The sequence below is a fragment of the Myxine glutinosa genome, chromosome 4 (genome assembly GCF_964187855.1).
Source record: "Myxine glutinosa chromosome 4, kmMyxGlut1.1, whole genome shotgun sequence".
Classification (NCBI taxonomy): Eukaryota; Metazoa; Chordata; class Myxini; order Myxiniformes; family Myxinidae; genus Myxine; species Myxine glutinosa.
The window spans coordinates 185,619,577-185,643,876 of record NC_136264.1 but is presented as its reverse complement, the minus strand read 5'-3'; positions in this window follow the sequence as shown (position 1 = coordinate 185,643,876).

Here is a 24,300-nt window from a genome sequence, read left to right as displayed (position 1 = left end):
TCTTTAATTTTCACAATGTAATTTACTTGCCATTTGATGATTACGAGACACTTCCTCTTGAGGATCGTGACAATTAATGCGTTGCGTGGAAACTTCCATTTCCAAAATGAATGAGACGGGAGAGGAGCGAGGAGTTGGAGAGTGAGGAGCGAGGGGTTGGAGAGTGAGGGGCGAGGGGTTGGAGAGCGAGGGGTTGGAGAGCGAGGAGCTAGGGGTTGGAGAGCGAGGAGCTAGGGGTTGGAGAGCGAGGAGCGAGGGGTTGGAGAGTGAGGGGCGAGGGGTTGGAGAGCGAGGGGTTGGAGAGCGAGGAGCTAGGGGTTGGAGAGCGAGGAGCTAGGGGTTGGAGAGCGAGGAGCGAGGGGTTGGAGAGCGAGGAGCGAGGGGTTGGAGAGCGAGGAGCGAGGGGTTGGAGAGCGAGGAGCTAGGGGTTGGAGAGCGAGGAGCTAGGGGTTGGAGAGCGAGGAGCAAGGGGTTGGAGAGCAAGGAGCGAGGGGTTGGAGAGTGAGGAGCTAGGGGTTGGAGAGCGAGGAGCTAGGGGTTGGAGAGCGAGGAGCTAGGGGTTGGAGAACGAGGGGTTGGAGTGGAGAGTGAGGGGCGATTGGAGAGGAGAATGAGGAGCAATTGGAGGGGAGTGTGAGGATTTGGAGAGGAGTGTGAGCGATTGGAAAGGAGTGTGAGGGATTGGGGAGGAGTGTGAGGGATTGGAGAGGAGTGTGAGGGATTGGAGAGGAGTGTGAGTAAGTATTGGAGAGGAGTGTGAGGAGGTATTGGAGGGGAGTGTGAGGAGGAGTGGGATTGGAGAGGCGTGAGGGTGGAGAGGAGTGAGGGTCACATATGTGAAATAAATAAATTGTGTTCATTACACCATTTCTGGATCTGATGAATTGGCAGTAACCATTTTGTAAAATTTAATGTGCAGCATCTAAACAAGATGTCCAAATGTCACACACGTCCATGCCCGTGGGATTCCCATGGGTGACCCCACTAGTCACTCTATATACCCCATGGGGAATTGATGACATATGTCAAGTTTCAATTTTTTGCGTCGAGGAGTTTCAGAGAAGATGTCCAATTTTTCCCTTTAATCCAATATGGCTGCCATACCATGTGACTTATGACGTCAGAGTTATAAATGAAATGTTCTCCATGGGGAGTCCATCCCATGTTCATCCCTCCTCCGGCCAGGGGAGGCTTACCCATGGCAATCGTCCACAATTTACCCTTGGCCCGCGATGCAATGATGACCATATTTTTTCAGACTGCCATGTTACTTTGACGTTCAACATTTATGGATAGAGTGGAAATTAAGAAAAATAGCAACGGTACCTGCCCTACGGGCGGGGCTTCAATTGGGAGGCCCAAATAAAAAGGCAAAATATCAGAAATTGAATTTTTTAATATTTATTTTAAACGATTTATATAAACATCCGTTAAATCATATCACACGCAAATCATCAAAATCGAAACAGTAGAATTTCAATAAAAGCCAGATCACTGTTCATATCGGTAAATATTATTCCATCGTGTTTGGAAAAACTGGAAAACTGGAAAATTGGAAAAATTGGAAATTGTAAAAATTGGAAAATTGGGGAAAAATTGGAAAAACAATATACGCTATTTTACTCCAGGGGTCCCAGGATTACCCACGCAAAATTTCGTTGTGATCGGTTCAGCAGTTTTTGTGGTACCTGGGAACAGACAGATAGACAAACATTTGGTGAATTATACGTAGTGTGTTCAAAAAGTATCCGACCTTTATTCTTCGTGCGTAAAAAAAAAGAAGCTAGGGGGGCGTTGATTGGTGCACGTATGTAGGCGATCCTAATGCACACGCGTGAATTTTTTCCCACCTGCAGAAGCTGTCATTCGACGGCAGACCGCCGATGAGTGAGGACATGTAAGTGAGCGCCGTCGGATTTTCGTTTTTGACAAAATGACGGAAAAACTTGAACAACGCTACTGCATCAAATTTTGTGTTTTTTGGCCTCGGGGATGTTGGATGCTTCCATTGTGATGACTGCAACTTGGTTTCTGGGTCGTACCCATAAACCCAGGACTCATCGCCAGTGATCACTGTGTTGAGGAATCTGGGATCGCTGTTCACAGTCTCCAGCATGTCCTGTGCGATCTCCAAACGGAGTTGCTTCTGCTCAATCGTTAGCAGCTTTGGTACGAACTTCGCTGAGATTCTCCTGAAGCCCAAATCCTCCTTCATAATGGAATGAACGGTGTTGAATCTTGTGGATCGTTTCCACTTGGGAATCGCCAAGCTTTACACAAAATTTGATGCAGTAGCGTTGTTCAAGTTTTTCCGTCATTTTGTCAAAAACGAAAATCCGACGGCGCTCACTTACATGTCCTCACTCATCGGCGGTCTGCCGTCGAATGACAGCTTCTGCAGGTGGGAAAAAATTCACGCGTGCGCATTAGGATCGCCTACATACGTGCACCAATCAACGCCTCCCTAGCTTCTTTTTTTTTACGCACGAAAAATAAAGGTCGGATACTTTTTGAACACAGTATCCGACCAAGATGTATCCCCCTTGACATAGTAGTAAGATATATCCCCATCTACATTCTTTCCATAAAACTCAACATCATGAAAATCGGAGGGAAATTATTCGAGTTATGATCCATAAAGTGAAATTTTGTTGATTAGGTCACAACCTGGAAAAAGTAGGTCAAGGACAAAAAACAAATATCAAGTGCACAGCTTCAATGCAGGTAAACTATTACGATAGAATAACATCTTGGAAGGACAAACGGTCTTTGAGATCCCGCATTGTAAAAAATGGAGCAATGACAAAAAACGCGTTTTTTTTGACCACCATTTGACCTTGACCTCTTGGAGGGGTACAATCAAAATGAAACGTAAATGCGCCTTAATCTAGGCGATGTAGGGAGGGCAATCTCAGTCTGATTGGACAAACCTTAGTCGAGTTATGGTAAAATGTCTATAATTGGGTCATGACCTTAAAATTAGGTCAAGTTCAAAAATTATGTCAACCCGTATACTTTTTATTCAAATTATTGATGCAAATTTTCATTCCATGTGATTGGGCTTAATAGTTGGGTCAAAGGGCAAAGTCACAGCAAGTACAAATAGGCCTTATTAGCCCATCTGCAATGTGCAGCGTGAGATGTCCGGGTTTTGTTATCGCTTCCATGTTTGTTTATTTACCATTTGAGCGTTTGTCATCAAATTTTCAACAAACTTTTATTATGAAAATATAGAGAAAAAAATAATTAATAACTGGGTAAAAATGTGAAAGGGCAAAGTAATTGCAACTATAAATAGCCCTTATTTGTCCGGCCGTAGCGCGTGAAGCGTGAGACCATAATTTTTTCCCACTCTGGAGACGAGTTCCGGGAATGTGATTGCTCAGGGGGAAACCCGATTACACGAGGCCTCGGCAAGGAAAACAATCAAAAGTGTTCCGGGCTTCTTCGGTAACTTATTTTTATGCCTCCGCCGACGAAGTCGCTGGAGGGCATTATGTTTTTTGGTTGTCCATCCATCCGTCCGGGCTCAACCTCGTTTTTCTCAGCAACCATATGTCCGATTGAGACGAAACTTTCAGGGTAGGAGTGACACCGATGCAGAATGTTTTTATGATAATTGTGACGTCATAGGTCACGTGGTGTGGCAGCCATATTGGATTAAAAGCAAATACTTAAAAAAATATTTCTCGGAAACCGCTGAATGGAAAACATTTAAACTTGGCACATTGTCAAGTACTCCAAAAGGGGAACAAAAGCATGAGAATGATGACATCATAGGTGAAGTGGTGTACAAGCCAAAAATGTTTTAATCGAATTCCTTATCCTAAAAATCTGAAATTGCATGCACATGATCTATGACCCATTTGTATATTGGAATATTAAATTTATGACATCATAGGTCACATGGTTTGGCAACCATATTTGTTTGAAGGAAAATATTAAATAATTATATCTCTGAAACCGCTCACCCGATCGATGCGAAATATTACAAATATCACCAAACAGCACTGTTGCATATAGTTTGAAAATGATGATGTTGTAGGTCACGTGGTTTGGTAGCCATCTTGGATAGAAAAACTAACCTAATCCAATCAACACAAAACTTCACAAACATGATCCCCTACCCATACATATGCAGAGTGTACATTTCTAAGGTCATATGTCATGTGGTATGGCAGCAATATTAGCTTGAAAGCCGATATTAAAAAAAAATCCCTTCTCTGAAACTGCTTCACCGATCGATGTGAAACTTGTCATGTCAGGTAAAAATGTGATATTGAGAACAGCTGAAGGGATTTAAATCAAACTTGTTTAATTTTAGGACAGTGAACGATGGCATCTACCCATTGTATGACTATGCGGAGTCATATTGGCGACACAGTCGCATTGTTCTAGTTTTGGTAACCTTAAGGTTTGAAAATTAAAATTGTTATTACAAAATACTTCAGTCATTGACATGACATTCAAATACATGACTGAATACATTATCTTCTACTCCTCTCTCCCCTCGACACCTCCTGCCCTCCACTCTCCCACTTTCCCCCTCCTTCCTCTTTCCCCTCCTCTCTTTCTCACCTCACTCCTCCACTCTCACCTCACCCCTTTTCCTCTCTCCACCCTCCCCCCACTTGGAAATAGAGATGGATCTTTTTGACTCGTATCAAATTGAGCTCACGCATAATGTCCACCTCTTAGGATGAGATAACAGCAGGGTGATAATGATAATGGTACATAATAAGAGTGATAATGGTACATAATGATAGTGATAATGGTACGAGTACTGCGGTACATAACGACAGTGATAGTGGTACCAGAACTGTGGTATATAATGATAGTGATAGTGGTACCAGTACTGTGGTATATAATGATAGTGATAGTGGTACCAGTACTGTGGTACATAATGATAGTGATAGTGGTACCAGTACTGTGGTACATAATGATAGTGATAGTGGTACCAGAACTGTGGTATATAATGATAGTGATAGTGGTACCAGTACTGTGGTATATAATGATAGTGATAATGGTTCGAGTACTGCGGTACATAACGACAGTGATAGTGGTACCAGAACTGTGGTACATGATGATAGTGATAGTGGTCCCAGTACTGTGGTACATTATGATAGTGATAGTGGTACCAGTACTGTGGTACATAATGATAGTGATAGTGGTCCCAGTAATGTGGTACATAATGATAGTGATAGTGGTACCAGTACCGTGGTACATAATGATAGTGATAGTGGTACCAGTACTGTGGTACATAATGATAGTGATAGTGGTACCAGTACAGTGGTACATAATGATAGTGATAGTGGTCCCAGTAATGTGGTACATAATGATAGTGATAGTGGTACCAGTACCGTGGTACATAATGATAGTGATAGTGGTCCCAGTAATGTGGTACATAATGATAGTGATAGTGGTACCAGTACCGTGGTGCATAATGATAGTGATAGTGGTACCAGTACTGTGGTATATAATGATAGTGATAGTGGTACCAGTACTGTGGTACATAATGATAGTGATAGTGGTACCAGTACCATGGTACATAATGATAGTGATAGTGGTACCAGTACTGTGGTACATAATGATAGTGATAGTGGTACCAGTACTATGGTACATAATGATAGTGATAGTGGTCCCAGTACTGTGGTACATAATGATAGTGATAGTGGTACCAGTACTGTGGTACATAATGATAGTGATAATTTATATATAATGGAGCAAGTTTTGTATGTAGTATGTATAGTGGGGCGGCTTAGCCCAAATATTCAAAAGAATTGTGCATTTTGTGATACAAGCACCAAATTTGGCACAAATGTACATTAATATGTTGCGAACATTTTCAGATATTGGGCCACTTGAAATTCCGTAATTGTTTTTTTCAAATTTTTTCAAATTTCGTAATTTCAAATTTTTCGGGTGACACCGTCACAATTTCGGTCTTCGAGGCCGGCCGATAGGCAAAGTGTGACCGGAAGGGACGAGGTTCTCCTGACCACGTGGCCCTCGATCTGGGAAGCGAGAGGCGTTCCATTAGTGGACGCGCCCCTCACGCCCGACTTTTGGGCGGCCCCGGCAGGCCGTTTGTTTTGACGTTCCGTGACAGGCCCCGCACCCCCACCTCCGGGCCGACCGGAAGCTTGTGCTGAGTACATCATACCTGAACAACTCAGTGAGGCAGAACACAGCAGTGCACACCAGGGTGACCCCTTCAGTGCATAAACCAATTAACCTGTCCACTGCAGGGCATATAGAAATGAAGTTATTTTCTGCATATAATAATAATATAAGTTCAGTTCTATATAACAATTTCTGTTATCACCACTACCACTACAACTACCACTACTACAAGCTTTGTCTGGAATTTTGTGGACTAACAGACAAACAGACATACAGACAAGCTGGGATCAAAACATTACCTCCTTCCACCATTGAGTGTAGAGGTAAACATCATGGAAATTATATCATGCCCTAGATTTAATTCATGCTTACCCGTGTATTTGCTTCACTGGTTCACAAGGTCTTTTGCATACATGTAATTCAGACTCTCGTCTTCATTGCTGACCACACAATGTTCGCAACATATTAATGTACATTTGTGCCAAATTTGGTGCTTGTATCACAAAATGCACAATTCTTTTGAATATTTGGGCTAAGCCGCCCCACTATATCGGCCGGCCTCGAAGACCGAAATTGTGACGGTGTCACCCGAAAAATTTGAAATTACGAAATTTGAAAAAAATTGAAAAAAAAAATTACGGAATTTCAAGTGGCCCAATATCTGAAAATGTTCGCAACATATTACTGTACATTTGTGCCAAATTTGGTGCTTGTATCACAAAATGCACAACAGGTTTGCTATGCTGCTACACTAGTATGTCTTTTCATTCTTTGGGGTCTTTAGGGTGTATGTCTTCACCAATTGGTTGGACAGCTGACCTGACTCTATCCACAAATGTAACCTGAAATACTTAACCTAAAGTACCCAGAGGAACAAAAAGACCCAGAGGACCCAAAAGACACCGATAACCCTAAATATCCCAAAAATACCCTGATGCCCCAAAGGATCCAGAGGAACCAAAAGATCCCAAAGATGAAAAAGACCAAAAACACCCAATGGACCCCAAAGGCCCAAAATACCCCAAAGACCCTGAAGACCCAAAATATCCTGAAGACCTAAAATACCACGAAGACCTAAAATACCCCAAAGACCTAAACGACTGAAAAGACCCAATGGACCCCAAATACCCTGAAGACCCAAAAGACCCTGAAGACCCAAAATTCCCCGAAGACCTAAAAGACCCCAAAGACTGAAAATATTCCAAAGACTCTTAACAAGCACGAAGACCCAAAAGACACCAAAGACCCAAAATATCCCAATGATCCTTGAAGACACAAAAGACCGAAAAGACAAAAAGACCCCGAAGACCCTTGAAAACCCACAAGGTCGAAAAGATACAAAGACCCTATGGATCCCAAAGACCCAAAATACCCCAAAGATCCCAATGACCAAAAGACCAAAAATACCCCAAAGACTGAAAAGACCCAAAAGACCCCAAAGATCCTTAAAGTCCCCAAAAAACTCCAAAGAATTAAAAGACCCCAACGAATGAAAAGACCCCAAAGACTGAAAATACCCTGAAGACCCAAAAGACCATCAAGACCCAAAAGACTGAAAATACCCTGAAGACCCAAAATATCCTCAAAGGGGAACCCAAACGCAATTTTTTTTTTCTGAAAAACCATTGGCAATCAGCAATCACGGGCTAATTTGAAGGGATTTATTATCTTGCCAAAACGAAGTTTTTGCAAGATGTATTAGTCAGCTTGTTTATTTATTTGCCAATCACTTTGTGCAGAAAAAAACCCGAGACTGTCGATTTTCGAGATTGCCAGTGACGTCACATTGTGAACTCCATTTGGTACATAGAGAAACAGCACATTGTGAGCTCGGATTCCGATACTGATTGGGGATGATGAAGGGGGAAAGGGCGAGGGGGGTGGTGGGGTGGCATGTGGGGTGGTCGTGGGTATTGTTAGCTAAGGTGATGGTTGACGTGGGATTGTTATGGGATGGTAGGGGGGAACAGGGGGAGTTGGGGTCGTAGTATTGATAGCTAGGGTGATGGCTGATGGGGGATTGTGAGGGGATGGGCGATTGTGAGGGGATGGGGGAGTTTTGTAATCGCTTCCTGTTTCTTTATTTATTACTACTAGCAAATACCACCTGTCGCTGCACTGACGAGATTACTAAGACGGGGGGGCGGGGGGGTGGAAGAGATGGGGGATGGAGAGAGGGAGGGGGGCAAGGGTGAGAGAGAGACAGAGAGAGACAGAGAGAGACAGAGATAAAGAGTGGGATCAGGGTGCTGCATTTTATTCAAGCAATTGAAGCACTCCCATGGAGTTCCTTTGTAAGCCTGCAAGGTTTTGGGCTGCTAGATTTCATGATGTTGGAGTTATGGAGGACACACACAAACACACATATGGACACACAAACACATGCACACATACGGAGATGGGTTACACACACACACACACACACACACACACACACACACACACACACACACACTCACACACAAACACACATATGGACACACAAACACACATATGGACACACAAACACACATATGGACACACAAACACATGCACACATACGGACACACGGATACACACACACACACACACACACACAAACACACAAACACACAAACACACAAACACACACACACACACACACACACACACACACACACACATCCTTATTACAAACAGGTTTAGCTTCAGTGTGTCTGTCCAGGCCATAACCTTTTACCAATTGAGCTTTTGTCATCAAATCTTCAATAAACCTTTATTATGTGAACATGGAGAACACAAATGATAAAATGTATAATTATTTTAAACTGTCGTTTTCGTTAAGCTTAGATTGAGTACAAAGCGGACACGGTCGAGCTTCGCATTTTGGGATAATTTCTTGTTTTCGTTAAAAAAACAGTATTTTAATCCACCAAACGAAAAAGGGCCGATCATGTTAAAGTAAAAGGGAAGGTGATAAAGTCTTTGTGAGTAGGTGGTGACCCTGAAAAAGTCCGTTTCTAAATGTGTAATTCTGGTTTTACTGTTTTCATGAAGGGGTCCGGTTGTTCATCTACGGAGACCACGTCGCCTCGCTTGGCCGAAGACCCATGCAGCCATCATGAGGATTGATGTTGCACGCAACATCCCAGCGACGTGTCCTTATCCCTCTACCGAGCAAGCTCTCACCGCCTGCTGCGCTGTATGGGAATTATTCCCCGAGCAGATCGCTGTGCGAATCTCCACTGGATGCGGATCATGGTTTTCATGCTGAACAGCTGAGCTGCCTCCGTGTGTTGCCAGACGTCGTAAGCTGGACGTACCATGTGACCCATGAACAGGCGGTCACCCAAGAGGGCCCACTCGGTCTCACAATGTTCTACTGAGGATCAGCTGCTGCTCTGGATTAGCGACATATCTTACAGCTTTGGTTGTACAGCCTCGACATTCAGGTTAGTTACTCCCACAAAAGGAGAAAACACAATGGCCCTGTTACAACTGTACCATATGTACAAACCTCACCTCTCCTCCTGGGAGATGTATGGATTGGGCATGGTGGAGGCAAACCTGTTTTTGATTACTCTCACGTTTTATCATTACAATTTGTCGCACTTTCATTGCCAGCTTGACTAATCAATCACCCCCAAAAAATTTTATGCTCAGAATGATTCAATTTAGCTCTTCCGTGAACCTTGACCTCTGTTAAAATAAATAAATAAAGCATCTTCGAAAGGCCTGAAGCAAGCGTTAAAGTGGTTGTTAAATACAGGCTGCATGTTAAATGACTATAGGTAATTAGATAATGAGCAGTAGATTTGTTTGATGGAGGCAATCATGTTTAAACTTCATTCCTGAAAATTTCATATAATCAGAGTGGAGATTTAATGAGGGAAGCTCAGATAGTCCTGTTTTTCTCATACTAACACAATAGAGGCCCAAATATTCCAGATAATTATTTTCGTTATGATAAATCGGGCTGGCAGATCGGATGAGCTCAATTGATACTCACACTCGCCTCGAAGCTGTCCAACATGGGTTCGAATCCCGACCAAGCCATAAACTGGCATCCATCAATGTGTGTGCCATCCCTTGGACGGACGTCAAACTGATCATCCCGTCTTCCGACATTTGTTAGTGGACGTTGAAGATCCCATGGTGATCTTCATGAAGAGTAGGCGAACATTCGCCGGCATCCTGAACAAATTACAAATTCCTGTCCCAACCAGCAGGGGGCGCTGCATCACTCCCACCAATTAATGCAAACCACGGGCTGCACACGGCCATGGGTGATGATTATGATAACACCTTTTAATTTGTCTCCATTTAGAAATACCAGAAGGGACTTGGTGATGATCCAAATCCCCCGCCAATGTCTCCTGCTCTTCCTCTGCTCCAATTGGTTCATGACGTTCGCCATTGCAGGTGGACGGAGGTAATATGTTTTCACTCCCGTTTGTCTGTCTATGAGGAGGATATCACAAAAAGTTCAAAAAGTATTGGACGGATTCGGACGAGACATGGTGGACCGGTTGGGTGTGTGACAAGGACGAACTGATTATATGTTGGTGAAGATCGGGATACAAGTATTTTTTTGTTTGTTTTGTTTATGGAATCGAGGCTCATGTAAGAGCTAACACATTGAACATGAAAACATGCACAGACACATAAAACATACAATGAAGGGAGCGGGAGACAAGAGGGGGGGGGGGGGGGGGGGAGAGGGAAGCACACAAACACAACAATAGTAGAGAACAGGGGCGTCGAGAGATCTGTGGGAGGGGGAGGGCTGGGGAAGTGGGGGGCGGGGGAGGGGGGGTTGAAAGGGGTAAAAAAAAAACAACACATGGACACTGCTAGGACTTCTGGGAAAGAAGTCGGTATTTCAAAAAAGTGGATCTGGGGTGAATTAAGGGGGGTAGAAAACATCAAGGTTTTGGATGGGGGAAGTTAAGAGATGGTGGTGTTGTATTGTATTGTTTTATTGTTTGTATTGTTGAAGTATTGTTTTATCATTTTAAGTGAATGTTCACCATTGAGAGGTGGTGCCAAAAAACGATATAGAGCATGATATCGTACTTCAAAAGGTTGTGCACGAGTCATGACAAAACTTGGTGGATGAGTTGACAAGAAGAAGCCGATTAGATTTTGGTTCAGATGCGGATGCAGATCCGACCCATCACTGGGATACACAACGTAAACTCTACCGAGATATGTGCCCTGCCGAGTGCCATTCTAGTCTGATCATGTGCTTGTGAGAGTCAACATGTCTCCAGCTATTCTCAGAGAGCCACCTGGACACCGGTGAGTCTGGCAGTTCACTCAGGTAAACTGGCACGGACTGCAAGCAGCCATCACACTTCAGGACTGATCTCCAATATCTACCGCCCCTGATATTAACTCAGCCCCTGGAATTCTTCCACAGAAACCTGCTCCCTCTTGTGCACAGATTCATCCCATCCGATCTTCAGTTATCTTACCCATCATTCCAGGCAGTCCGCAACAAGTGTGTGTCCACTCTCAGGAGAGCCAGAAAACAACATCTGTCCAACCTCAAGATGGTGATGAGGATCCATTGAATTACTGAATCCTGAGATGAGGCAGTTGTTCTGAAACCCAACTGAAGACAACTTCAGGTCATTCTTCAAAGCCCACAACAAGTGTGTGTCTATTCCCAACCTCAGGATTGAACAGTTTTCAAACTTGTCTCCCTCCTCTAAAATCTGGTGCCACATTGTCAAGCCTGTCTCTGGTGTATGATCCCCTTCCATCCCATCCCTCTCTTCAAATGGAACCACAGTTGACTCTGCTCGTGAGAAGACCAAATGCCTCAATTCTGTGTTTGCTTCAACATCTTGGTGTTCCCAATCTCTCTGTCTCTCTCTATCTCTCTCTCTCTCTGAACCCATTCTTCCCAGTCACTCACAACTGCTCCTGGACTCTGTGTCTTCTGCACCTCGGAAGGTGGAGAAGTTTCTGACAACCCGCGACACAGATTCTCAAACTGAATCGGACGGCACCAGCTCACATATCCTAGAAACTTTCTCTGCTGCTCTTGCACATCCTCTTTCTACTATGTTCACTCTGTAATTTAGTTCATGGTCACCTTCCATCTGCCTGCATGTCAGCCAACATCACTACATTACATAAAAAGATGCAGAAATGGGTCCCCTTAACTACAGACCTATCAGCTTACTTCCAATCACAAGCAAGGTCATGGAATCCATCATGACAGTTGATTAAAAAATACCTTCCTTTTTTCCAACAACCTCATGTCAAATCATCAACTTGGTTTCAGACCAGGTCAACCTTGGACATGCTGCTTCTACTTACCCAACAATGGATGGAGATCCTCAATGGTATGCAGAGCTGGTGCAAGGGTATTTGGCACCCAAGGCAAACCTTCAGATTTGCACCCCTACTCCCCGCCCTCCCCAGCCCCACCACAATTAACATGAATATTGTGCATTAGTATGAATTAAACTTCTGTATTCATGGCGTAGAAGAACAAGGGGTCAATATAGCTTAGAGGGACCCAGAGTAGGTGAGAATAGATAGATCAGGTGGGGAGAGGTTATGGTAGGATACCGGTGTCTTGTCTGCTTGCCGGCTCCTACCTGCATCACCTACCTTCCGGCCTTGTCATACTGTACCACCATTACCTGCTTGCTTTACCTGCCATGAGCACTGTTTTGTGTGCCATCTGTTTTGTGCCAGGACTGCCAAAGCCAGCCATGCTCGTCCTGCCAAACGTGAGCCTGAAAGCTTCCAACATTAGTATGAATAAAATAAAAATGCTTTCAACATGACATATTATTTGAACATAGGCCCCTACACTGATATCTAATGTCTCCTATATGGATGTCGGTGATGTATATCAGTAGATATAGACTTTTCATTTCCCACTATTCAAGTCTCCTTATTTGCTAATGCAATTTCATGAACAATTCATCCAGGTTTCAGCAGCCTCTTCTCTCTCTCTCTTCTTGGCCTTGATAAAATCATAAGCTGGTCAAACACTCGGAATATGTCTTTCACTCCTGACAAATCACACTCTCTCTATCTCTCTCCGAAAGGACCGTCCACAGCATCTGCTGATGCAGCTCCCCCTGTTTCCCATTTTACCAACCTCGGATGATGTTATTTAACGAAACTACAGGGAATCAAACTTAAGACCCTAAGATCTTAGTCCAGCCTCCTTAACCATTAAGCAAAACCTCAGGATTACCATGGGGAGTGAAAATCAGGTTGAAAGCCCAATGTTGAATTGTTGGTGCTTCCACAAGTCCACAAGGGGTTAAATGCACACCTTGGTTTGAATTAGGTCCACAAGGGGTTCCGGAAATGTACACCTGATACACAAGTTAGCAAGTCGACAAAGGGGTTAAATGTGCTGCGTGGTACCAACCCCGAGGTAACGATTCCAAAGGCACTGTATCCGCCCTGCCAGCTGTCCATCTGCCCAGTCAACATCACTCATGGTCAAAATATACCGTAGAATCTTCCACCTCCATTAGTCAACAGGAACTAATTAATGCAACGCCTTGCCTGTTAAGCAGCAATCCGACATTTATGGACTGGTCGGAAATGGAACCCACACTGACAGCGCAAAGGCAAGTTCGCTACCTCTGAGCTGTCCAACCAATACAATCCTAGGGTGCTGTAGAGGGACGCCAGACGCTTCTCGGGTTCACGGGTGATCAATTACAAAAAGTTCCAGGGTGATCAGTTACAAAATGATATTGGGTGATGAATTACAAAACGTTCCCGGGTGATCAATTACAAAATGATATCGGGTGATCAATTACAAAACGTTCCCGGGTGATCAATTACAAAATGTTATTGGGTGATCAATTACAAAACGTTCCCGGGTGATCAATTACAAAATGTTATTGGGTGATCAATTACAAAACGTTCCCGGGTATTCAATTACAAAATGATATCGGGTGATCAATTACAAAACGTTCCCGGGTGATCAATTACAAAATGATATCGGGTGATCAATTACAAAACGTTATCGGGTGATCAATTACAAAATGATATCGCGTGATCAATTACAAAACGTTCCCGGGTGATCAATTACAAAATGTTATCGGGTGATCAATTACAAAATGTTATCGGGTGATCAATTACAAAATGTTATCGGGTGATCAATTACAAAATGTTATCGGGTGATCAATTACAAATGTTATTGGGTGATCAATTACAAAACGTTCCCGGGTGATCAATTACAAAATGATATCGGGTGATCAATTACAAAACGTTCCCGGGTGATCAATTACAAAATGTTATCGGGTGATCAATTACAAAATGTTATCGGGTGATCAATTACAAAATGTTATCGGGTGATCAATTACAAAATGTTATTGGGTGATCAATTAAAAAATGTTATCGGGTGATCAATTACAAATGTTATTGGGTGATCAATTACAAAACGTTCCCGGGTGATCAATTACAAAATGATATCGGGTGATCAATTACAAAACGTTCCCGTGTGATCAATTACAAAATGTTATCGGGTGAGCAATTACAAAATGTTATCGGGTGATCAATTACAAAATGTTATCGAGTGATCAATTACAAAATGTTATCGGGTGATCAATAACAAAATGTTATCGGGTGATCAATTATAAAATGTCATCGGGTGATCAATTACAAGATGTCATCGGGTGATCAATTACATAATGTCATCGGGTAATCAATTACAAAATGTTATCGGGTGATCAATTACAAAATGTTATCGGGTGATCAATTATAAAATGATATCAGGTGATCAATTACAAAATGTTATCAGGTGATCAATTATAAAATGATATCAGGTGATCAATTACAAAATGTTGTCGGGTGATCAATTACAAAAAGTTATCGGGTGATCAATTACAAAATGTAATCGGGTGATTAATTACAAAATGTTATCGGGTGATCAATTAGAAAATGTCATCGGGTGATCAATTACAAGATGTCATCGGGTGATCAATTACATAATGTCATCGGGTGATCAATTACAAAATGTTATCGGGTGATCAATTACAAAATGTTATCGGGTGATCAATTACAAAATGTTATCGGGTGATCAATTACAAAATGTTTTCGGGTGATCAATTACAAAATGTTATCGGGTGATCAATTATAAAATGATATCAGGTGATTAATTACAAAATGTTGTCGGGTGATCAATTACAAAAAGTTATCGGGTGATCAATTACAAAATGTTATCGGGTGACCAATTACAAAATGTTATAGGGTGATCAATTACTAAACTTCATCGGTTGATCAATTACAAAATGTTAATGGGTGATCAATTACAAAAAGTTATAGGGTGATCAATTACAAAAAGTTATCAGCTGATCAATTACAAAATGTTATCCGATGATCAATTACAAAATGTTATCGGGTGATCAGTTGCAAAATTTTATCGGGTGATCAATTGCAAAATGTTATCGCGTGATCAATTACAAAATGTTATCAGGTGATGGATTACAAAAGGCTCTTTGTTGTGCTGGAGGATGAACTTGATGATTGATTCGCACTTTTGCAATCAGCAGCCTCTTTTCGTGTTCAATGAACGTCCAATTCCTCATGAGACTAATAGTGGGGGGGCCAATGTAGCAGATTGAAATGCCCGGTGAAATTGCTTGTTAATTTTTGGACACTGGTTGGGCTGTCTTTAGGGATGATATAAGTTCTAGAAAAAATATGTCTCCAATTGTTTCAAGTTCTTTATGGCGGCCATTTTGGATTTTCAAAATGGCGGATGTCGAAAACGTAAAATTCCATTATCTTGGCTTCTAAATGACCTAGAGTTTCGATTCTGGTGTCCAGTTGTACATTTTTGGGGATAGAGAATTGAATGAAACCTTCTTTAATAACCTACAAGGGATAAAAATAGGTTTTTATGGCACAGCCGAACCAGTGTCCAAAATCTAACTTAATGCACATCTATCTTAATTGTTATTTGTTATTTGTATGTTCCAGATTCGTGACCCTGAGCTATGATGGAGCCAAAAAGCAAGAAAACCAAGAAAGAAACTGATTTCACACTTTGCATTCAGTGCCAGGATCCCCAAGGTGCACTAGTGACTGAGCCAGCACTGGGCTCATATGCAAAGTTTCTCCAGTTCATCCAGGAGAGGGCACGATATGGTGATGCCGACTTCAAACAGATCAGCGAACGATTAAGCTGTTTCACTGCCACTGACTTGAGGAACAATAAAGCAAAGTGGCACCGGGCATGTTATGGATCTACATGCAACACTGCTCACCTGGAGCGTGCTAGAGTTCGCCACCAGAAAGCCTGCGAACATGGCGACACCCAGCATCTTCATAAGAGGTGTGGACGTCCTTCTTCTGCACCTGCCGCTGCAAGTACCTCAGGTTCTACGCAAGACGAGACTCTTCGCTTCACACGTTCATCATCAACTCCATTCAACAGAGACCTTTGTTTCTTCTGTCAAGAGGTCACTAAGGAAAGTGTACATGTTGTATGCACGTTCAACGCAGGTAAACAGCTGAAGAAAGCTGTTGAAGAAGGCAGCAACCACAAGTGGAAAGTTCAGCTGAGTGCTGCCATCAGTGCACATGATGCTCATGCGATCGACGTCAAGTATCATCTCCCATGCTGGGTGCAGAATGTCCAACGTGCTCCCAAGAGTGGGACATCAAGTGATGACAAAGAACACATACTGCAAGAAACTAATGTTATCAAAATAGCCGCAGACATTGAGTTTGTCAGCCTTGTTCGCTCTCTACTCCAAGCTGGTGAAATTCTCAACATGTCTGACCTGAAGTCGGTTTACTCCAGGATTCTTGACAATAATGGTGTGCACAATGTCCCATCACCTACTACCCAAGGCATGAAGGAGAAAATAAACTCTCACATTGATGACATTCACTTCATGAAACCAAAACGTCGAAACGAGTCAGACTGTGTATTCTCCACTGCCGTGCGTGATGCAGCTGTCGAAGATGCAATGACGAAGACAAATGAAAAAAACATCGAACAACTGTTTGAGAGTGCCTCTGTTCTCCGCAGTGCCATTGCTTGTCAGAACAAGCACCCATGGCAATTTGAAGGAGAAATGAACACTGATGATGCTGAAAAGCATGTACCCAAAGTACTCTATGCTTTCCTCCGCTGGCTACTGGAAGGACCAGCCACGAGCATTGAGCCAGAGACTATGCGCTCAGCCACTATTCATCGAGATGTTATAACCATCAGTCAGAACATCATGTACGGCTACAAGTCAAAACGCCAAGTCACGTACAAGCCCAAAGAGCCAGATGCACCATTCCGCCATCGCTTAGAATGGCCACAGCAGCTTGCCGTTGCCATTGTAGTCCATCAGTCCACCAGAAACAAGAAGCTTCTGGATTTCCTGCATGGGTTCGGTCTGTCTGTTGATTATAGTCGGATCTTGCGGTTGGAGACACAGCTGGCCAACTCAGTCATAGAGTCTACGACAGAACAGGGTGTATACTTTCCAAGAACCATGCGCATAGGGACGTTTGTCTTCTTTGCAGTGGACAACAGTGACTTCAATGAAGACACACCTGATGGGAAGCGGACACTCCATGCTACAGCCTGGGCACTCTACCAACGACGGGAACATGCACCCTCCACAGATGAACATAGAACACTGACACTACATGACCGAAAGGCCAGACACCGCTCACTCAAGGTTCTGACTGCTCCAGACTTTGTTCCTTGCCAAGCACCAAACAAACAATCTGCCACAGGTACCACATATAGCTTCAAGACACGGTCAAACCCAGATGTCACCAAGCCGTACTCTGCGACGGACACAGTGTGGCTACTTTCACGCACAATCATGCGAACAGCTGAAGCTGAGGACGTACAAGACGACATCATCCCACCAGATGACCAGCTGCAAGCTGCAGAACCCCAGCATGCTGACCCTGTTGGGTCACTCGTCCACGATCCAAAACAACCACCTGGCAGTAGGATCAAGCATCACGATATCCCAACTTGGACAGCCTACAACTCACTGCTCTCCTCTTCGAAGCCTCTGACAGAGGTCAACGCCCTGCCATTGGTAGCAGCACCAGCCCATGAATGGCAAACACTGATAACAGTCTTGAAACAGACACAGCAAATCAACTGCATGGTCATGGGTCCCGATAGGAAGACAGTGATCACCTTAGACATGGCCCTGTATGAGCGAGCCAAACAGCTGGAGATGACCAGAGATGACTGCCAAGGCAAGTGGGTACTGCGACTAGGGGAGATGCACACTGTGATGGCTGCACTGAGGGCTGCTGGGAATGCCATAGAGGACAGTGGTCTTGACGAGGCTTGGTCTGAGGCTGATATCTATGGCCCAACAACGACCAGACAAATACTGGAAGCCAAGCACATGAAGAGGGCTTTGGAGGCCCACATCACCACTGTCCAAGCCCTCTCCGACCTCTATGTGGACGAATTCTTCCAAGAGCATCCCCATCTGAGGGGCCCATGTACCCAGTCAGCACAACAGGTTGCCCAGAGCTGTCATCTACACAACCGAGAGGAGATGACAAGCGCGCAGAACAACATGCTAGCTGTCCTCGAGTCAAACGAAGTCCTGGAGGCCATGGCAAAGTTTGATGAGAGGAAAGAAGCCAAGAGTCCACTGTTCAAGTTTGTGCGACGCTACATGCGGATGATAATGCTGATATACACATTCATCCGTGCCACCCGTGATGGACAATTTGAGCTTCACCTGTCTTCACTGGATGAGATGTGCATATACTTCTTTGCACATGACAAACAGAAATATGCCAGGCTGACTCCCCGGTACCTTGCAGAGATGAAGGCCCTGAAGATGACAGATCCAGGGATCTACCAAGAGTTCATGGATGGGAACTTCAATGTCCATAAGAATGAAATCCCCTTCTGTGCTGTAGGTGTGGACCATGCACTGGAGCACATCAACAGGATCATGAAGGTGACAGGGGGTATTGTGGGCATTACCCAGAATGCCAGTGCCCGCGAAAGGTTCTTTCTGACAGCACCAGAGCTGAGTAGGCTTGCTGAAGAAGCCCGTCAGATGGCTGGCTCACAATCAGCTACACGCAAGGAGCACCACGACCTATCAACCACAGTCTGGGCATAAGTGCATATATATATATATGTGTATATATATGTATATGTATGTGTAAAAAAATATATATATGTGTTGGCATAAGTGCGTGAAAATCCAAGATGGCTGCCATAAGAACCCTTTTGATCATATGTAGGTGTATAAATGTGTGTTTATTGGATTAAGTATCCGCAAATATGTACATTTGGACACCAAAATTAACACTCTAGGTCATTTAGAAGCCAAGATAATGACAATTTCGGTTTTCAACAAACGCCATTTTGATAATCCAAAATGGCCGCTATAAAGAACTTGAAAAAAATGGAGACATATTTTTTCTACAACTTCTATCATCCCTAAAGACAACCCAACCAGTGTCCACAAATTAACATTTGAATTCAACGGGAAAACATTGGCCCCCCCACTATAAGCTGCATACAGCCGAGCACGCCTGCAGGTGTCCTTGGAGTGCAATTCCTCATGAGCCAAAGCTGAATACGGCGCAGCACGTCTACTGACGCATGTACATATGAAATTATGGATAATGAAATATGAAATCATATGGATATTATCCATATGGATAATTCATGATAACTGTCGATAATCGATATCAATAACGCACAATTACTATCTCTGTCTGGATGATTAGTCAACCTTGACCACTTGAGTACTTACCATGCTCCATGTCAGAACTAGGCTCCACGTATCCATCGTCTAGTCAAAACACGATTATACCTGAAAATCCTCGCTTTGGAAAAAGTGAGAAATTCATGTGAATGTTCCGTGTACGTCTGTCTGTACGACTCTTGGCTAAGAAACGAAACCGCCGTTTCAGGTTTGAAACTGGCAGATACACAATCACATTTAGAGTTATTGCGTGATTAATAAATGCTGTGATATTAAGCATATTATAAGGTGGTGAAAATAATTACGTTCATAAATAACAAATTATTTTATTAACACAATAATAATTAACAGTTTTATGCCCCCATTCCACTTATGCCGATTGGCCCCGATTAGCCCCGATCTCCAGGTCGGGAGCGATCGGGACACTTTGGGAAAAAACTGGTCATTTACGCTGTATCTACGTCCTAAGTACGCTCCGATTACGATCACTACGCTGTAACCACGCTCATCGTGGGTAGATCGGGTCCCTGAAGACCCGATCGTAGCCGTTTAGAGCCGCTGTGTTCCCGCTCGCGTACGCTGTAACCACGCTGCATTCGCGATTGCCGCCGCTCTGACACGATGCATTCCCGATCGCCGCCGATCTAAAACTGATCCAACGCCGATGCTGCCGATCTATTGCCGTTTCAACTACGTCATTCCCGACCAAACCGATCTAACTACGCTCTATTCCCGTCTTTAAGCTGACTAAAAAGCAGATTTCAGGTCCCGATCCATATAAATAGGGCCCGATTTGCTTGCCGATCATCAGTATCGTCGAAGACAGCCATGGATCAACATCAGAGAAATGGCCGTCTGCAGCTCGCTCTACTTCTCCAACAATATGCAATTAATGAAAGAAGAGCTGCTCAAGTGAGAAGAAGAATGAGAAGAAGAAGAAGAGAAACCAAAGCTTTCAGAATCATTGGAATCTCCTGTGATGAAGCTATCTCCGAGGGCCTTTCACTCACTCACCGCAGGCAGGTAGGTGGTCTTTCTGTCTTCTACCGACTCCTCTCCGGCCTTGCTCCCCCAGCTCTCTCTGTGCTCTGTCCCCCAAATATTCCTACAGGTCGCACAAGATCTGCCAGCAACCCTCTGATGGTTAAACTGCCGAAATCTCGGCTCGCTGCTCACCTTCACTCTTTCATTCCTCTTTTCTCCCGCCTCTGGAACAAACTCCCACATTCCCTTCAATCCCACTCCTCCCTCCAGGTCTTTAAAACAGCTGTTCACCACAATCTCTTATCTTTCCCCATCCAAAACCTTGATCTTTTCTACCCCCAGGAATTCACCCCAGATCCACCTTGTTTGAAATTCCAACTTCTTTCCTGGAAGTCCTGGCAGTGTCCATATGTTTTATACCTCTCCCACCCCCCCCCCCCCCTTTCCATGCCTCCTCCCCCAAAGCCCTCTCCCTCCCACAGATCTCTCGATGTCCCTGCTCTCAGATGTTGTGTTTGTGTTCCTCCCCCTCTCGCCCCATCTTGTCTACCGCTCCCCATGTTATATGTTTTATGTGTCGGTTTGTCTTTCTGTGTGATTAATGTTAGCTCTTTCACGAGCCTCGATCTTGTATACAAAAAAAAAGAAGACAAAAAAAGAAAAAAAGAAGCCCCTCAGTTCTGGGTCCGGCCATGGTTGACAGAAGAAAGAAGATTGCAGTTTGGGCACTACGACCGCTTGATGAATGAACTGAGGCTGGAGGACATCAACTCTTTCCAGAACTTTGTGAGGATGCCACCTGCTCTCTTTGATGAAATCCTCCACAGAATCACCCCCAGGATTGAGAAAGAAGATACCAGGCTGAGAAAGGCCCTACAACCTGGAATGAAGCTCGCCATCACCCTGAGGCATCTGGCTACAGGAGACCTCTACCCAACTCTCTCCTACAACTTCAGGGTCAGCAGAAACACCATCGTCAAGTTCATTCCGGAGGTGTGTCAAGCCATCGTTGCAGAGTTCAAAGAAGAAATGGTGAAGTGCCCTACCACCCCAGAAGAATGGACAGAAGTCGCTGATGATTTCGAAAGTAAATGGAACATCCCTCATGTGCTCGGAGCTCTTAATGGCAAACACGTCGCCCTCAGATGCGCACCCAACTCAGGCAGCCTCTACCACAACTACAAGGGCTTCTTCTCGATCGTGTTGATGGCACTGGTGGACGCCGACTATAAGTTATTGTGGGTGGATGTTGGTGGAATGGGACACATGTCAGATGCTCAGATTTTCAATGCTTCGGAGCTCAAAGAGTGCATAGAGAATGAAACCATTGGATTCCCCGACCCCCTGGCCATGCGGAACGATGATGAAGAGATGCCATTCTTCATCCTTGGAGATGATGCCTTTGCTCTCCGCACCTACTTGATGAAACCCTATACCAGACGTGGACTCTCTCCTGAACAACTCGTCTACAACTACCGCATCTCAAGGGGTCGACGAGTGGTGGAGAACGCCTTTGGCATCTTGGCAAACCGTTGGCAATGCTTGCTCAAGACACTACAACAGTATCCTGAGGTGGTGCGTGACCTGGTCGAAACTGCTATCTGTCTGCACAACATGCTCCGCATCCGGTTCGCAAGTATTCAGCATGCCGAGGTGGACCAGGAGGATTATCGACACAACATCATCCCTGGTGAATGGAGAGATCAAGCCAACATGTTAGAGGTGGAGCAGGCAGTTCGAGGTAACAGGGACAGTGTAGAGGCCAAGCGTCAGATGGAGGTACTGAGACTCTATTTTAACAGCCCTGCTGGTGCAGTTCCATGGCAGGAGAGGATGGTGAGACATCATTAGAGACACTATGGGAAGGAGTTGAAAGACATTTTGGAGGACATTGTTGTATTGTTATGTATTGCATTGATAATGATTTCTATTGATATTCATGTGACAATAAACATTATGAAACTTGATATTCAATGTTTGCCTTGTGTTGGTTGGAAAGGGAGAAGTTATTATTGCTGGGTTGAGGGGATGAAAATGCATTGCAAAATGAAAGGTCTTCAAAATAAAAGCTAAAAATTTGACAAGTTTTTGCTGGGTAGAGGGGATCAAAGTTTGCATTCACTTAATTAAAAGGTCATAAAATTAAAAGCGGTAAAATTGATCATTAATAATATTTGTTTAACTTGTACCGCTTTTAATTTTAGACCATGGGGTTATTGGGCAATGCAATTTGGCTCATGCAGTTATCAATTCCACTTAACAACGTCGACAAAAAGTGTCGTGTCGAAATACTTGATCGGGTGAGGCCGATGCAATCCGGACCGATTTATATACAGCGGCTTTGATCGGCATTGGAGCGGGACGGACAGGTAACGATCGTCGTCGAAACGGCACAAGATAATCCTCCCGCTGCAACGACGCTGTAATCACGATCAAGCCGTTCTAACTACGATCAAGCCGTTCTAACTACGATCGTTCCGATGGACTACGTTGCATTCACGCTGTAATCACGATCAGTCCCGCTATTTCAGATCGGGATGGAAATTTTAAACATGTTTAAAAAATCGCCCCGATCTATTTTTTTGTCCCGATCGACAAAGATCGAAGACGTTCCGTTTACGATCATGCCGATTGATCCCGTTCCAAATAGGATCGTTCCCGTTGTGCAGATCGGGGTCGATCAGCATAAGTGGAATGGGGGTATTAAACGGCAACACTATTATATTGAATGAAAATGGTTATAACTCGTCCCGTTTATGCATTCCCTGGAGTTGCAGAGAAAAAAAATTTGAAAGTGAAAATAAATACCGGTAGACGTGGACACACATACGCGTTCAAATAGTCTTGCAAGCTACATTTTTGCGTCAAACTACTGAAAGGGGAAGCATCCATTTGCGCATGTATGTAATGTATTGTTACGTTTGTGGGGTAGGTGAAGAAATACCGAAAGGAAAGTCAATAATGTATAGTTTAGTTTGAACCGTGTGACGTGAAGAAGAAGAAGCCATCTCGATGTACATAAGCAGGGTAAATGTTCAGGTTAAGAGTGTTTGCATGTTGCCATAAGGAGGGTGGTTTTGTGCTAATTAATTATGGGGCTTATGGTTAATAATCCCCAGTATGTATTGCCTCCCTGTGATTTTTCCCAAATGTTCATATAAAACTCAGCCGGCCAGGCGATGGTCTCCATTAGCCAACCACGCTGCCAGGGCCGACAGAAACAGCATTTGCCGATCGGCAAGGGAACCCCGTCATCCGAACATTCCCGAGCAGAGATTAGACTCCGCCCACCAACGACTCGTGACGGCGAGGCCACGCCTTGACCTTCGTCATTGGGCGTCAAGCAATGCCGTGAAGCCCCGCCCCGAAGACGACGATTGGTTGTGGCCATGGACTGATGTAATGGGAAGTCGGTGATTGGATAGAGTGTGACGTCAACGGTGGAACATTCGAGAGCGAGGAGAGCAAAAAGAAGCCGTCTCGCCATCTTGGTCTCTTCTGGTGCTGGCATTCGTCGAAGGCGGTCGCATTC